This window comes from Sus scrofa, chromosome 9 (genome assembly GCF_054392235.1).
Source record: "Sus scrofa isolate SSC_HxYL_T2T_F1_AM1 chromosome 9, Sscrofa_HxYL_maternal_Yorkshire_Landrace_v2.0, whole genome shotgun sequence".
Classification (NCBI taxonomy): domain Eukaryota; kingdom Metazoa; phylum Chordata; class Mammalia; order Artiodactyla; family Suidae; genus Sus; species Sus scrofa.
Genome location: NC_139391.1, coordinates 83,632,201 through 83,650,172, shown reverse-complemented (window position 1 = coordinate 83,650,172; position 17,972 = coordinate 83,632,201). Strand labels below are relative to the sequence as shown.

General features: G+C 35.2%; 1 long non-coding RNA gene across 7 annotated transcripts in view; it reads right to left on the bottom strand.

Annotated features, from left to right (window-relative positions):
- Positions 1 to 14,902, bottom strand: part of LOC146400013 (uncharacterized) — a 382,143-nt gene extending 367,241 nt beyond the window's left edge. For 6 of the 7 annotated variants that reach the window (XR_014815868.1, XR_014815874.1, XR_014815872.1 and 3 more), the window contains exons 1-2: positions 14,615 to 14,902; positions 8,739 to 8,853 (exon numbers count right to left, since the gene is read on the bottom strand). This is a non-coding gene — a long non-coding RNA (uncharacterized LOC146400013). Of the gene's footprint in view, positions 1 to 4,308; positions 7,361 to 8,738; positions 8,854 to 14,614 lie in introns of those variants that run through there. The other variant, XR_014815871.1, reaches the window with a different exon arrangement.
- Positions 14,903 to 17,972: the final 3,070 nt, after the last annotated feature.

Sequence of the window (17,972 nt, the reverse complement as noted above, 5' to 3'; positions counted from 1 at the left end):
TCCCTTGTCTGTGGCTTTTATACTTTCCAACAAGCCAATTAAGCAGATTCTTTTAAACTTGACTTCATTCTAAGTTTCTTTTTTTTTTTTTAATTTATCACATCTGTAGTTGTATAATGATCATAACAATCTGATTTCACAGGATTTCCATTCCAAGTTTCTAATCGTGTTCTTAACCTACACAGTGAAGGCTTACAGAGTCTGATTAGGTATTATATTCTAGGAGGCCACACATTTCTTAACCTAAATTGATTATCTTATTGCAGACAATTTGCATATCAGTCTTGAAGCCAGAGGGATAGTAGAACAAAGGTTTTCATCTATGGCTGCAATCAATTTTAGGAGGCTTTAAAAATTACCAATGCATGGGCTCCATCCTCAAAATTTAAGTGGTATGAGGTAGGAATGTCAATATCCCTGTGTTTTTTTTAAAAGCTCCCTAACTCTCTTACTAAATCTAACATCAGGTGGTTGAGAACTACTTGTTTAGACAAAAGGTACATTTATGGACAAATATAGGTAAAAAGGGTAGTCATTTAGGAATAAGTTTAGCTCAAATATCTTGAGAAGCCTATTTGCCTGCTTTTGTGGTAAACTGAAAAACAACACTGTATCGTCATTAACATATTTAAAATCTCAGGTTAAAAGGTATCCTGTACTAAAACCAGTAATAGCAGCTAGCATTCATGGAGTATCCACTATGCATAAAGAGCCATGCTGGGTCACTTTCTAAACTTTCATTTATTTAATCCTTAAAACCCTCAGAGCTAAGTATTATCACATCTACTTTCACAGATTAGGAATCTGAGACTGGAAGGGTAAAAAATGACTTATACTAAGTTAAACCACAACAGCTTAAAAAGCAAATCCATCTTTCCCAACTTCCCCCTACTTTCCAATTCTACCTCTAAATTGCTTAAAAAAGGATCCAGCCTTCTGTCTACTCATTATGGAATTAAATCCACATGTTTCAGAGTGTGGGAACTGTCCTCAATTAATATGAAGGATCAAATACTGACACAATTGCATTTTTGCTTCAGGAAGTCTTCAATGATAGGAGCAAACTTTAAGAAAATATCCTCAAAAACTCATGTTAACTATTTTATCCCCTCTGGGGGACTTGAATAAAAATGGAGATGCTTCTTGCCTGCTGAAGAGCAATGGAAACCTAGCTATCAAAGCCGTAAATATGCTTTGGAGTGAGGTTTTACAGGATTTGCTTGCACATAAATCATTTCAAACAGACCTAAATCCCATGCGTTTTCCTACACTTTTCAGCTACTAGTAAATAGCAACTATGAACAAAAACACTCAAAAAAAGAAAGGACCCAATACAGAATCCTTTCCTATCAACTGACACGAAATTTGTTCAAAAATAAAATCTTCCCTCCAGGCTTAATGTTTCACAGTCTAGCTTCAACTAAAGATGTTTGACCCATAAAGTGTCATACAAATAAGTAGAAGATGATGCTCTTATGAGCAAAGCTCTTATCAGTGAGGTTATAAAGTCACGTTTAAAGAGGCTACATGATGGCCCGTTTTCCTGTTTCACAAGAAATCGCTTTTTCCAAGTCAGAAACAGGTTCATGTTTATTTCCTTCGCAATTTTCAATAAAGAACGTCTCATATAGTAGTTTTTAATCCACTAGTCAGTGGAAAAATGTATCAATAAACACTTCATCTTCAAGTCAAATGAATAACAGCTTTAATATTTAAAAGAGAGAGAATGTGTGGTATTCTTCTATTCACATGATACCAGAGTTTCTCTAGAAAATTGATGCCACCTTAGTACCCTATCTCAAAGTCAAAGAAGCTAACTGGATTCAGGTTCAAGGAAACCATCTGGTATAAAACATTATAATTCAATCATTTTTACATGACTCCAAACTAACTCATCAGTTCCATAAGAGAAAATGTCTCTAACATTATACCATTTTGTATAATGTAAATTTCTCAATTTTATTAACATGCTTAAGTTATTTTATTTTCACTTTTGAATGATTGTATTGACCCGTGTACATGGATTTCACATTGTATTTAATAGGTAACACCACAGTAGAAAGGCTAATGGATTGAGTCAGAACACTCAAGTTCAACTCCTAGGTTTCTCTAGACCTGTGTCTTGATACAGTGACAGAAGCTAATGCCTCAATTTCCTCATCTCTCACATTGATATTAGGACCAACCTAATGTCAGCTGAGAAAACCATGTTGATAACAAAATAAAATTACATATGTGAAAGCATTTTAAGAATTGAAAAGCACTATTTCCCAAAGCATTATACAAAGAAAATTGATTCTACAAAGTAGTCTGTGAAATAAAGGACAGCAGGCAAGTAAGTTTTGGAAATTCTCAGCAGTCACAATTGATATTCAAGTGTTAAATAATTTAGTAAGTCCCATAAACATAGTAAGGGAACCTATAAAACTTTATTTTTAGCTATTTCCCCAACTAGTTTGACCATGCTACTTTTTGACTGTGAGTATCTTGCTGCTTGGGTGTGCTACAGAATATAATTTAGAAAATGATGTTAGGGACACTAAATTAAGAAGTGTTATTTATGATACTGTTAAATTGGGCTTTATTTGGAACAAAGTTCAATTAAATATATTATTAAAACTGTGTTTCTGAAGTATTAATTAGAACAAAAATGGCATTCAGAACGTAATGGCCAAATTTTAAATCAACAGAGAATTGTCAGTTTAAGGGATGTTTTGATACTGTGATTTCCTCCATCATCATGAGTGGTTATAAAATTAAGGACTTTTTCATTCTATCCTAAATAAAAATCCCCAAATGTTTCTTCTAATGGAAAAAAATATCAAATTCTTCTCTCATTTTTCTTATCTCTTGATATTTTTAGTATACTACCTATAAAAAGGGAAACATCTCTCACCTGCCACTATTCCAACACAAATTCTGATTTTCATCAAGAAAAAGCTATTCTTAAGGTACTCCTGGCTTCTCTTTTCCTTCTTTATTTCCAGCCATGACTAGCAGAGGGGTGTATCTGAACAATGTGTAATGAGAAACTAAACATGTTCAACTCTGCTGTACCCTTCTTCTACTGAAGAACAAGCTTACCTTTCAAGAGTCAGAATTCTTCTCACCTTGCTCCATCTTCCTTGGGAAGGCCCAACATGCAGTCCCCCAACCACTGACTAACAATCTCTTTCTAGGGTATGAGTATCTTGTAGATTTGGCTCTAACAGTAAGTTGCATTTTTATAGACAGCCACCATGAGTGAGGGTTGATCCTGTGACTGTCAAATTTATTCTTTATTTCTAAAATTATGTAAAATCTGACTATCAACAAAAAAGTTTCTACTTTGGGAAACTCTCATATCAACCCCAAAAATTTGCCATAAATTATTAAGCTATTTGCCTGCTTCATAGAACATGCCCAAAGATGAGGTATTTGTAGGAGAGAACATAGTTTCACAGCAGTTTGATATTTAAGTTGCACCTTCAAAGTGCATTGGATCAATTAGGAAAATTCTTAAATATTTATCTTGAGAAAGAACTCACTAAAATCACTGTTTCTGTAGCATTATCTTCAGTTCGAGCCTCCAAAAATCCCTTGTTCTTTGTCTTAGAACGAAGGTCAAAAGCTTTTAATTAAAATTGCCATTAGTGTTACAGCTTTCAGAGGATGCTTAGCTTATTTTTATGCTGTTTTTCAGTCCCATGTATAACAATTACCTCTACATACTTATAAGCCACCTTTATTGGCTGTCCTTCTTTCCCAATCTCACTTCTCCATCTCCCAAAACAGGGTCTACAAGGTGGGGGGAATATATATTAAAAGTCCCTCCCACGCTATCTACAGGCAAAGTATTTTTCTATCAGCATCCCCAAAGCAATTCATCTTACATATTACATTACGTGGTTATTCTATTACCAATGGTGACATAAACTGCTTTTACTCTTCTACAATGTATCAACTCTCAAAAACATTCATCTTGGTGTTCTGAGCAAGTAGTACAATGCCTGGAACATTGTAAATGCTCAATAATTGCTTGCTTGTTAAATGGAATCTTCAAAGTAGAACTGCAAAAAAAGCAGACTATGGAGACAGCAAAAATATTACTGGTGACAAGGCATTGGAGAGCAAAGAGGAATGAGTAGGCCAAGCGCACAAGATTCAGTGAAAATATTCTGTCGTGTACTATACTGATATATTTCATTATACATTTGTTGGATACATTTCATTATACATTTCTTCCAAACCCATAGAATGTGCAATACCAAGAGTGAACATTTTATATAAACTATGGCCTTTGATTAGGTGTCCCAATGTAGATTTATCATTTGTAACAAACATACCACTCTGATAATAGGGAATATTGATAATGGGGGAGGCCATGCATGTGTGGAACAAGGGGTATATGAGTAATCTCTGTACCTACCCTTCAATGTTCCTGTGAACTTAAATTACTCTAAAGTGAATAAAAAGTATTAAAAAATACAACTTTTGTGGCTCAGCACAACTATGTGGGTTAAGAATCAGACATAGTGTCTGTGAGGATGTAGGTTCAATCCCTGGCCTCACTCAGTGGCCTAAGGATCCAGCAGTGATGCAAGCTGTGGAGTAGGTTGCAGTAGGCTCAGAGCGGATCTGGTGTTGCTGTGGTGTAGGCCTGCAGATCACAGCTCTGACTCAACCCCTAACCCAGGAACTTCCATATATCACAGGTGCATCATTAAAAATTAAAAAATAAAATACAACTGCAACAAATAAAGAGCTTAGAATTTTAAATACCATTTGATCTCTTCAAGTACTTCTAATCAAGCAAATAATAAAGACAAATACACTCTGGGTAGAATAAAGTTGAGCAATGATTGAGAAGATTAACCATGCATTTATCTTGAAAGGTAATTCTGCGATATGTCATTATTTTTATGTGAAAATCCCAATGCTTTTAAACACATGTCTCTCTATGCAATTTATTCACTTTAGGTTAAAAAGAAATGAAAACTAGTTTATCTGGTTTTCACAGCATTAAAGATTGCTGTGTTAGTTTGCATATCATGTTCTACTAATACCAAACTATGCTATGTACTCATTTCTATTCTTATATTTAGGCCAATGTTACAGAAAATCATCACATTGAGAGAGAAAAGATCCTCAAGTTACAACCCCAGTTATGTCAAATCTCTGACATTGCTAGTGGACATCTAGTATACAAGTTGTATCATGGCCTCTTGATTCCAAATAAAGGTATATATCTAAAGCAAGTGTATTTTTAAATGGTAATAATTCAGATACTATTGTATATAGCAGTATTCAGAGTTAAATATTTCACGTACATTTGAATTGCTTACATGACCTTCAAACACAAACTCAGTGGTTCTATATACATCTCTTAATACCTCATTATTAATATGAAAAATAAAATACTTATCAGCATTTTTGATAAATTGGGAAATTAGTATCTAAAACCTTTTTACATCTAACATGGATTTAATTATGTCCAAAAATTAAAACCAAAATAGTTTAAGAGGAATATCCTGTTTGGACTCAGACTAAATCTCTGAACATCAGTTTCACCAGTTACAAACATGATGGATTGTAACTATAGTATAGACCTCACAGCATTACCTTTAGGATTCTAAGAGATAACTTATGTAAAATACCTGTAATAGTGATTGAGACCCAGTAATACATTCAAGTAATATTCCCACTTTCTCAACTTCGGTATCAAATTGGAAACTGACTACATTTGAAAATTAACAATTCCTGTATGCTATTTAAATACTCTGGTAAATCACTTTCAGAGAATAAGAAACTAACCATGCAACAGATGAGAATCTCACTAAATGATTTTGCCATAGAGTCCTGACATTTTATGTTGATTCCCTATCATCTAAGTCAATTCCTTAAAGAATCGGTATATTTTAAGAAAATATGATCCTTTTTAGATTTATATGATATTTTCCCAAATAGCATGACACTCACAAAGGCCAATTTTCACTGAGTAATGTGGAATAGGAAACTTAGTAGCACAAATAGCTCTCAAACTAGTAAGCTTTTGCAGAAAATTGTTTGATTTCCCATAAAATTTCATCAAAGCATCAGAATAAAGGTGGACTATCAACGTGACTAAGAAAGCATATTCTCCAAAGAATCAAAATACTCAAATTAGCCTTATATTCTGATACTTTATCTGGAGCCAGAAATGTAATTTCTCAAAAGAAACATCAGAGAAACTTTTAGAACAGAGGCAATTCATAAAGGAACTGAAAGCTAAAGACTATCCACTGACAACACTCTCAAAAGCTGGGAAAGTAAGTCTTAGTGAAAGAAGAATATGAGTGACAAACCAAAGTATCCACTACACCCAAAATATGGCTGTCTATAAAGGACATAGTATAGAAATAAAGCCATGGGTAAGTTGCAATTACAAGATTAAAAAGTACGCCATAGGAGTTCCCGTCATGGTGCAGTGGTTAACGAATCCGACTAGGAACCATAAGGTTGCGAGTTCGGTCCCTGCCCTTGCTCAGTGGATTAACAATCCGGCGTTGCCGTGAGCTGTGGTGTAGGTTGCAGACGCGGTTCGGATCCCGTGTTGCTGTGGCTCTGGTGTAGGCCGGTGGCTACAGCTCTGATTCGACCCCTAGCCTGGGAATCTCCATATGCCGCGAGAGCGGCCCAAGAAATAGCAAAAAGACAAAAAAAAAAAAAAAAAAAGTACACCATAAAAACCAAATCAAAAGAAAGATGGATCGGCTATATTAATTTTTAAAATATACTTAAGATTCCTGATTATTATCAGGAATTATAATGAAAAGTCTTATTTTTTCAGGAAGCCATAACATTCTCAAATGTGTATATGTCTAATAATATAAATTCAAAATACATGTAGCAAAAAGTGATAAAAGCAAGATGAAAAACAAAAGACTCATATGCACAAAATTGGTAAGGATGTAGACTGCTTAAACCTTATCAACCAACTTTACGTAAGTGACATTATATAATATTAGAACACATTCTTTTCAAGTACATGTAAATCATCTAAAATAAATCATATGCTGACTTAAACTAAATCTCAGTAAATCTGAGATGTTGAAATTATGTATATTCTAAACCGTAATTGGAGTAAATAAATGTCTGAAAAATTCAAATATTTGGTGAACACTTATAAATATAGCATGGATCCCCCCTAAATATGACAAAGAAAACTTAGAAAATATATCAAAATAACAAAAAACAATCAAAACATGTCAAAATGTACAGACATATAGATCAATAGAACAGAATAGTTTTCAAAAGTAAACTCCATATATATGTTCAGTCAATTTTTGCAGAGTTATCCCAGTAATCCAATGGGGAACAAAAGTCTTTTCAATAAGTGTTGCTGGAAAAATTTTATGGAAATATTTCAACCTTTACTTCACATCACAAGCAAAAGCCAACTTCAAGTGCATCATAGACTCACCCTCCCCCCCCCCAAAAAAAACCTTTAAAACTTCAAGTAAACAAAGATTTCTCAGGCAGACACCAGCAAAGTGCTAACCATAAAAATAAATTGAACTCTTCTCTCTTAAAAACACAAGTAAGAAAAAATTAGAAGGCAAGCTAAGATCAAGGGAAATTACTTGTAGTACATACAACAAAAAGCTAGTATCCAGAATATATTAAAAATTTCTAAACTCAAATAATTTTGAAATAGGCAAATATTGTATGGACACTTCACAAAAAGAAGGTATCTAAATAGCCAACAAGTATCTGAAAAGACATCCAATATCATAAAGGATCGTAAGAAAAATGCAAAATACAATTTAAATCAATCGAGATACTATTACATACCCACTAGAGTTGCTAAGATTAAGACTGACAATACTTAGTGTTGAGTATTCTAACTTTAATTCTCACAGACTTTTGGTGGATGTGTAAAATATATAAAGCTACTTTTGTAACATGTTTGATTTTTTTCTTAAAGGTAGTCGTAACTTTATCATCCAACCTAGCAATTCCACTCAGGTATTTACCAACAGCAGTGAAAACAGGTCCACATGAAGGCTTGTGCACAAGTGTTCAAAGCACTTTTTTTTATAATAGCCAAAAACTGGAACCAACCCAAGTGTGAAGCGATAAACAAAATGTAGTGCTTCTTTGCAATGGGATTATTACTTGGCAATTAAAAACTACTGATTCATAGAGCACAGTAAAAAATAAATCTCAAAAATACAATGCAGAGCAAAGGAAGCCAGACAAAAAAAAAAAAAAAAGATTTCTTCTATGTGAAATTCTAGAGGAAAACCAAATCTATATTGAGGGTAGACTGAGCTTGGTGGAGAATTTACTGCAAATAGGTCTGAAGGAATTTTTTAGGGTGATGGAGATGTTCTTTATCTTGATTGCAATGGTGGCGGTTACAGTTATATATAAACCTGTTGAACTATACACATAAAATGATTGCACTTTAAACCTCAACACAATTTCAAAATCTACATTCATAGAAAGATTATTTTACATTTACCATCAAGAGCAAATATCACAATCAAACAGAAGTTGTGAAATCTACTTTTTCCTTAATATGGATTTCCCAGAAGCATCTTCTGAGACAAAGATTAGAATCAAAGTAGTTTATACTGGAGGTGATTATAGGAGGAATCAATAATGGAGTGAAGAAGTGAGACAGAGAAGGGAAGAAATTTAAAGTGTGCTCCATGAAATTACTACTGCGGGATTTGGTGTAGCAGTGTACAGCACCAACATCAAAATTATCCCACCTGAGGATCGGCTGCTCCGGTGATTGTTGGAAGCCTGTCCCTGTGCTCCTGCAGAGCGTTATTTCCTGGGCACATCTGACCTGCTGCAAAGCAGACTCCAGTGGACAGAGGAAGCCTTTGGGGGAAAAAACATGCAGGCACTGACAATTTGAAGTTGAGCTAGTACGAACTGAAGTGGTAAGGGGAGCAGGGACTGGGCACACCGTCTGTGCCTGCTACACTATTACTTGAAAAGAACACAGAACAAGTCAAAGCACATTGCTGATTCAGAAATTTTAGCCACACAGATATTTGAGTTCAAGACAACTTCAGATCCTTTATACTTTTATTTCCACTTTTGTTTCCAAGACTACCATCTTTTTACAACTATAAAGGAAGTGACCACAAAGTCAGATTTATTCAAATATGCTAGCAAATGCAAAAATCATTGTATTTAGTCATCAAATTAACTACACATCAATGTAAAGAAAATACTCTAATTCTTCTCTGCAATGGCCTTTGTCATAGACCTATATCCTCCCCAGGATCAATCTCTAGCAGCGATAGATTTAGAAATAAGCGTAGTATTTAAGACACTTGACTATTTTAACTAACAAACATTATTCTGCAACAAGAGATCACTAAATGTTATCCCGAGGCTTAAGAGAATATACATTCCCACATACAAGTGAAACAATTAGACTTTTTATTATTATTTTTTCAGTGACATAAAAGCCAGCATCAACCAATGGCTACAACTGGCTATTCGGCCATCGCATATACTCAATGAATATAAATTCCATATATTTAATCTCCAGGCACAGTATTTTTGAATCAACTGTCCCATGACAGCATATCTATGTGATTAAATACACTAGTCAGGACATAATGACATAGGTATGAAATCCATTTTTTAGACATATGAATTATTACAATATACAGCGTTTCCATTTTGTGATTTGTAGATTCTCAGTTTTAAGAGTTTTGGTTGAACATTTCTGGAAAAATTAGTTCAGGTCTAATGTTACTACTCAGATTTTGAAAGGTTTATAGATTAATGTAATTGTGATTTTCAAGTATGCTTCAAGTTATATTTCCAGACATTTTAGGATGAGGTACTATTTTAAAATTTTAAACTACTGGGTTTTTTTTTTTTCAATTTTTATGCAGAAGTTAATATTAAAACAAAGATTTTTCTGGTCATATCAAAAATAAATTTTTAACTATAGGTGGCTAAACATAAAACAGATCTAACTATAATGTAATCCTCCATAATGTTTCGAAATTTCCTTTTGTTGATTAACATTGGTCCAGTTCATGTCTTATTACCCAGTTTTGTTGTTCTTGACCTTTTTTACTTTTAAAAACTGTTTTGTAAATAATGATGGTAAATTGGCTCTCTCCTCCAAGAAAAAGGGAATATACATACAATTGAGGGAATTTTTTGGCCACCATAAAGGTCAGCTCAGGAATCCATGCCCTACTTGCAGATTATATACATGTAAATCTGCTTATAAATGAATTGAGCTTAAAAGTGAACATGAAAAGATTTACATGTTATATTTTTCTACTTATTTCTTCCCTCCAAAGTTACACAAAACAGCTTTACCATCAGATTTTTCACAACTGGATCAGCACAAATAAGTCACTTTAAATGAAAATGTTCATGTATTTTTAAAATGCAACACCTAAAGAATTAAACTTCAAATCTCAAAATGCTTTTAAGAGCAATAAAGTAACTATCCGAATGGACCAAAAAGATATATGGGCTTTTCAAAATACAAAATGAATTCCTTTCCTTTCTACAAGTTCCAAAAAGATAGAACAAACTTTTAGTTAAATAGAGATCAGAAGGTACATGCTTATCTGTAACTGCCAGCTAATTTCAAAGCAGGTTTTTAAATGATTTTATTAAAGCATCTGTCTTTATATGTAACCTGAAGGTCAAAAATAAAGGCATCACTGATTTTTCTCACACATCAGAACCAGTCTGTCAATCCCAGGTTCTATATCCAGGATCTGATGAGATCTCACTCCCAATATTGCTATCATATGGCCTAAATCTGAGCCATCCTCAGCTCTGTGAATTAGTACAGTGGCTTCACATCTGGCCTCCCTGTATCCTCCCTCTCCCTTTATATCCCATTCCTTTCCCCATAGTACAGTCAGAGTGGTTCTTTTAAAACACAAATCTTATAAAATTGGATTGTGATGATCATTGTACAACTATGAATGTAATAAATTCATTAATTAAAAAAAATCACAAATCACTCATCTGCTCCAAACCCTCTGAAGTTTCCTTTTGCATTCATAGGTAAAGTCAAACTTCTCCTGCCTTTCTTAGCTCATCTTCTAAGGTTCTTCTCCAGCGCTAACTCTGTTCTAATCACTCTAGCCATTTTGCCTGTCCTTAAAAGCATGCCAAGCCAGCCCTCGACACAGGCATTCACAATTGCTCCTCCCTGTCCCTGGAATGCTCGTGCCCTAGATATCTCTATACCTACTGCCTTCACTTTCTTCATTGTCACCACAGAAGAGCCACTTTTCCAAACCACCAATATTTAAAAAGCAAATCTCTACACCCTCTCTGCTTCATTCGTCTTCACGGCATTTATTACCATCAGACATGCAAGATATTATTTGGTGAATACTTTTGTTACTCTCACTAGATTCCAAGTTACAAGAGGGTAGGGACCTTATCTGTATTATTCACTGATGTTATCCCTGGGACCTATAGGAATGTATGGCACATAGTAGGCATTCCACAAATGTGTCAAATAAGTGAATACTTGGATGAAAATTAAGCAGATGGCCCAGTACCATCCCTCCTTGGCCTCTTTCAAGTCCTACTCCAAGGGTTCAAGAGGCACCTCTGGAAATTTAGGGATTCCTGGGACACACTTTCAAAATATGTCTCTTGTCCACAAACAGTATTTTTATAAATACTCAAGTAGGAGCTTCTAGGAGGAGTGTGTGCAGTATTACTGGACTATAATGGAAATAGTTTTAGACTTGAAGCCTATTGAGTTAGGCTGACTTATATTTCCAATGCCGGGCATCGCCCTTGACACGGCCCTGTAACATACCCTAAACATTCTATTCCTTTCAGTGTGCTAGTGCTTGAAACTAAGTTCTTTATATATAACCTGAAAAAAAAAAAAATGACTGGAAAAAAAAGGGAAAATAGAATGATTGAAGGTGTGGGTTGAAAACGTTATTTACCTTCTCTCCATCTCCTTCAAAACTCTGTAATTATCCCTTTCATCTAAAACCATTTTTTATAAAGCTTATTTGAGGCAACATAAACTTAATTATATTGAATAGATTTCATCACAAAAGTCACAAAACCCTCCCTGCATTTTAATAAATTATTTTGTCCTGCAATATAGGTATCTCTTTTAAAATCTGTTTCAGAATCAGTGTACTAGGACTGCGCCTTCGACAAAACAGATAAAGACATTCTATCAAATGAAGTAATATCTAGCAGATGTTAATTTCAAGTCGCATAATCAATTGCAGAATAAACGAAATTTTACCCTTCTATAACTTAATTTTTATCTTAAGCCCAAATTCTACCATATGGGGAACACTAAAATCTCAGCCAACTTAAGCCAATTCACTCTATCTAGGGGTTCTTCCAACCTGTTCCTAAGGTTGCAAAAAATTTTCGCATGGTGTTTCTTGGGCGATGGCACCTGATTCTCATTCATCATCAGCCCACACTGGCCTACCACAAACACATCAATGCCTGGGCGCCTAACAACTCCTATCCCAAACTTAAGGCCCTGATACAATGGCCTCTGTCAGGTTTATGCCACTGTTGGGTAAAAAAGAAAACTTTCTGCTGTTCTCATAACACCTTTCATACCTATTCCCAATGGCCTAGATACTCTACACAGCTGTCTCATCTCTACAGCAAATCTTGCTGCTTTCCTAGATTCCATCCCAAAGTAATTGCTTTCTGCTCTCAGAACTCCAAGCCCTGGAGCACAAGACTCTTTCCTAGAATCACCTGGGATTTACAATTCTGCATTCCACTAATGAATTCCTTTTCTTCATAGTGTGAATAAGGAGCACCTATTCTGAGTGGGGCTAATGAGTGTGGATGGACTGACTCTGTAGAACATTTTATATCATATAGAATGTATATTTTACACACTTTATGTCAAGATAAAAGAAAACGAAGCAGCAAACAACTTTTTTGGTCAAACCCACAAGCTCCATTAAATTTTCAAAAATCAACTTGCAAAGTGGCAGAGTACTACATTTTGAAAGCTGTAGTTGCCTAAGTAAAGGACAGCCCATGGTTCAACGTAGTAATTGTGTGTATGGGAGCATGTACTTCAAAAGGTCCTGTGTGAGTGATATGACAAATATCTGGAAAAAAAAGGAGGGGAAAGAAAACTTGTGAATTAAACAAATGAAAAACTACATGTGTAAACTCATCCCTTAGAATATTTTACTCAAGTTATGAAAACTAAGTATTACAGACTTAAACACATATATTCTTTTAATGATAAACTCTATTTTTCCCTAAAATCTGGGAAAAAATGAAAAGGTGGCACTCAGGCTTTATTTACAATGAAGGGAGAGCTCATAAATTTATAACATGACAATTTCAGCAGAAGCCTAGTTGAACCAATGGAGTATAACTTGCCTTCACACAGGTTCCCTTAAAGAATGTTAGTTTTGAACATGAGAAAAACTAAGAAAAAAATGGAATATGTATTACTGTTGTAGGCAGAGGGTCAGGGTACAACAGGCTAAAGTATTCATAGTAGTCTAATCCCTGTTTTTTTGTTTAGAGCTGGGTCTTTAAAAAACTTAAGAAATTAAAGCAAGAAAATGGTTACGATTTTTGGTGTGTTTTAAAATGACACAGCAAAAAAAAAAAAAAAAAAAAAAAAAAAAAAGAAATATGCCACAAAAAAGACTGAGCAATTCTTCCCAATCTCCCCAACCACGAAATTTTATGCAGCAAATACAGTCATGGGTTTTTGTTTTGCCTCCGGGGAAAAAAAAATTATTAAGCCTGAAGCAGAAGGGCAAAAAGACACAGAAAGAAATAACAAAGTGTTAGGTGAAAACCACATTAGAATTACTTGTCTCATTTTTGAGTTAAAGTGGAAGCTATGCTGAAATTTTCTCACCATACAGTAGGATTTCCCAAAAAAGAGATTCCAAGGCAGTGACTGGATAATTCAGAGTTAATTAACAGCTCTATTTCTCCTCCTTGACCTACAACTTTCCTACTGAGCAAGCTCAAAGACACTTTATCCTCAAATCAAAACAATTTTACACACAAAAATGTGTATGAACACAAAATGGGTTGAGGGAACAGGAATGGCTGCCACAGCGGGTTGGTCTGGGCGGCCCAGGAAGGGCAGAGACTGAAACCACCATACGACCAAGTGACTCTGAGCATCCCCAGCAAAAAAGAGAAACAACAAAGAGTGAAGAAAAACAAATGGATTCAATAAAACTTTCATTTAATTTTTCATTACTTTTCATATAATTTTCATTATTTTTCATATAATCATACTACATGGTCATATTAAGCATGCTAATTTTATGTTTTTTCAATACAATTTGAATTTTTTTAAAAAATCAGAGTAATGCAAGTGACTGTTTAAAAAGTCAGATTCTGGAGTCATGGAGATCAGACGGGAATTTTCCCGGTATCACTTCTGAGCTGCATCACTTTGGGCAAGTTATATCTTACCTCCAGGCTCAGACTCCTCACTGCAACCAGGCTTACAAAGAGTCTCTACAATCTCCTAATGCTGGGTTGCTTAAATGAGGGGACACAGCCAATGGCTCATCTTTTAAGGGCTCGGTAATCAGAAATTTGCACCTCTTTTTTTTTGGGTGAAGTAGTTAGAATAACCACTACTTACCTCTCACAAAAAGTTTATGAGGTCAGGCTCAGACGGCAACCTAGAAAAATTCCGAATTCAGCTCCTCTGACAGACAAACCTAGTCTAGAGCTAAACTTAGAACCATTTTTCTCTGAAAAAAACCCAGTATTAGCAAAGTTGCTCCTTCCCATTGGGGGAAGGAGTGGTGAAAGCACAGCAAGACAGACAGAAAAAGTTGAAACAGACTTCCTACAATCTGAGGAAGCATAAATCCTGGATGAATCCTGAGCGACGAAGACCTCCCACTCGGCCCTCAACTCACTAACTTTTAAGCCCTGCACTCCAGCCTTTAAAACGGCTTGGGGCTCCCACGCACATGCTCATAAGACCCTACGCTGCACCAATGAAGACCACCTCTTAAAGAGCCTGCACAGACTCAGCTCCCATTGGGCCCAGCACAGATGCAGCCCCGTGAAGAGCACCAGACATTGTGTGAAAAGAAGGTCATTTGCTAAGTTTAAACAGGTGGACTGAGGTGGGGGTGGGGACCATTGGGATCCTCTCTGACCTCTGAGGCAAGTGGGCACCATTTCACTAAAGCAGGTAGGCACCATCTTTTTTATTTCCTTGTTAAAATCAAACCCCAAATGGAGACCAGCCTTGAAAATTCCCTGAGCAGACAAAACCAATTATCTAAACAAAGCTTAATTTAGCTTATTTTGCAACACTAACTTGACCTAGGTCATTTCATGCTTATGCTTCTGGAAATCATAAGCAAAACTTAAAACTATTTCTCAAAATTGTTATGAGGTAACCACTGACCAATTCCCTATCACTGAAGAAAATTCTAATATTATAGCCAGTCACTGTGAAGAATAAACAGTCACTGCCTTTTCACTACATAAGCTGCTTTATAACAATGTACTCTCGAGCCTCATTCCATGTTTTGGTTTGAGCACTGCCAATTTGCAAACCGTCTTTTCGGTGTGTGCGCAATAAACTTTTATTAGTTCCTATTTCATGGATTTGTCAGCTTTACTTCTGTTATTTCTAAACTTTTGCCACTCTTCAGAAAATCAAGAGTGGGATCTAAAGAAGCCCCAATGACTCTGTAGCTGATGAGCAAACAGGTGCTGGTACTCACAGAGCCCTTGGCCCCTGGCTCTGCTATCTTTGCATTTTGAGCTCCCTGACTTTATTGTGCATGTATTTTGCTTGTTAAAGTTTCATGGTAAATTATCCTTTTCTGTTCAAAAGTGAGGAAAACAGGTGATTCCCTGTGTTTTGGAACAGTTGTTAATAAATAGGTACCTTATAGTTATGACCTCTCAGGTCATCTTAGTGCAAAGATGGGTTCCACCTGGTCTAAAACCTTTTCTCCACCTTCCTCAAAAAACTCTGGCTTTCTTTATGTATACCCACTATGGATCAAAATCTTGTGCCTTTTTGAAAAATGGGTGAACTTTTGGATATTTTGGACTTGTAGTGGCACTTTGGGGAAATGTTTAATTAGATAAGTCTACTTGAGGGGCATTCTTGACAAGAAAGAATATCAGACCTTGTAGAGACAAAGGAATGTAGTCGTTCATCATTTGGAGAAACTTCTAAAGGACAAAATGCCTCCAAAAAATAGCTCTAAAAGCATGCGAATAAAAACTCGGTAAAAAACTTAAATAAATGGTGTTGGAAAAACTGGAAAGCCACAATAAAAGAATAAAACTGAACTACTATCTTACACTATACATGAAAATTGATTCAAAATGGATCAAAGGTTTGAATGTAAAACCTGAAACCATAAAACTCTTAGAAGAAACATAGGTGGCAACCTTTCAGGACTTCAATCTTGGTGATGATATTTTGGATCTGACACCAAAGCATATACAGTGAAAGCAAAAATAAACAAATGAGACTGGATCAACTAAAAAGCTCTCTGCAGCAAAGGAAACCATCAACAAAAGGTAAGGGCAACCTATGCACTGGGAGGAAATATTTGCAAATTTTGTATCTGATAAGGTATGCACCCCCACATTCAATGCATCTGTTTACAATACCGAAATATGGAAACAAAGGAATGTATATGTGTAGTATGTGACTGGGTCACCTTGCTGTACAGTAGAAAATTGACAGAACACTGTAAACCAGCTATAATGGGAAAAAACAAAAATCATTTAAAAAATATGGAAACAAGTGACTGTCAATGGATGAATAAAGAAATTGTTGTTTATACAATGGGATAATATTCAGTTTTGAAAAATATGAAATCTTTTTTGCTATTTCTGACAACATGGATGGACCTTGAGGGAATTATCCTAAGTGAAATAAGTCAGATAAGGCAAATACTGTAAAATCTATCTTATACGTGGAATCTTACAAAGAAAAAACAACAGTAAACCAAGCTCATAGATACAGAGAACAGATTGATGGTTGCCAGAGGCAGTGCTGGGGGTAAGCAAAATGGGTAAAAGGGGTGAAAAAGAGCGAACTTACAGCTATCAAATAAACAAATCATGGGGATGTAATGTACATCACGGTGATTATAGACAGTAGCACTGTGTTCCATATTTGAAAGTTGCAAAGAAAGTAAATCTTTAAAGTTATCACAAGAAAAAAAATTGTAACTATATATGATGAAGGATGTTAATTAGACTTATTGTGGTGATCATTTTGCAAGATATACAAATATCAAATCAATTATATTGTACACTTGAAACTAATGTAATGTTGTATGTCACCTATATTTCCATTAAAAAAAAAGTCCATGAAATATTTTCAACCTGCCTTGGAGATGTCACTTGACCATACTCACTACTGAAAATTTTCGTAAAGTGCAAATAAAGAAATTAATTATAATAATAAAATTGGATTACAGAAAATTGGCAAAGTGAATATTAGCACTAACGTAAACAATGGTAAATCCATATTTTTATTTGACAGTAGTGGCTTTCTAACAACTTTCTGGCATTATTTCTTTCAATAGTCACTACCTCAATGGCCAAGTTTACTTCTGTGTTTGAGTCAAGGAATTTGAGTATCAGAAGTCAGTAATATTCCAGTTGTCTATTTAGGTCCCTTACATAGAATTAAGAAATAGAAATTCAGCACCTGTTGGGGAGGATGATGTGAATTGAGCTTTGGCTGTATGTCTGATGCACTGTTAGAATTTGCAAGACTGTACACTTGGCACCACCAATGGTAACAGCCACTACAGCCAATGAAAGAAAGTCTCTAAACCATCTGCATCCGTCACTTTTAGGGCCTTTAGAGTCAAACTACAGTCCAGGAGTAATAAAAGGCAAAACCCTATAAGTGAAGAATTATTAATATTAAACTGCTTTTCATCAAACTTTGGACACTTGGTCAGTTACGTGGCACTAGTAATATCCTAATTTTAGGAGAC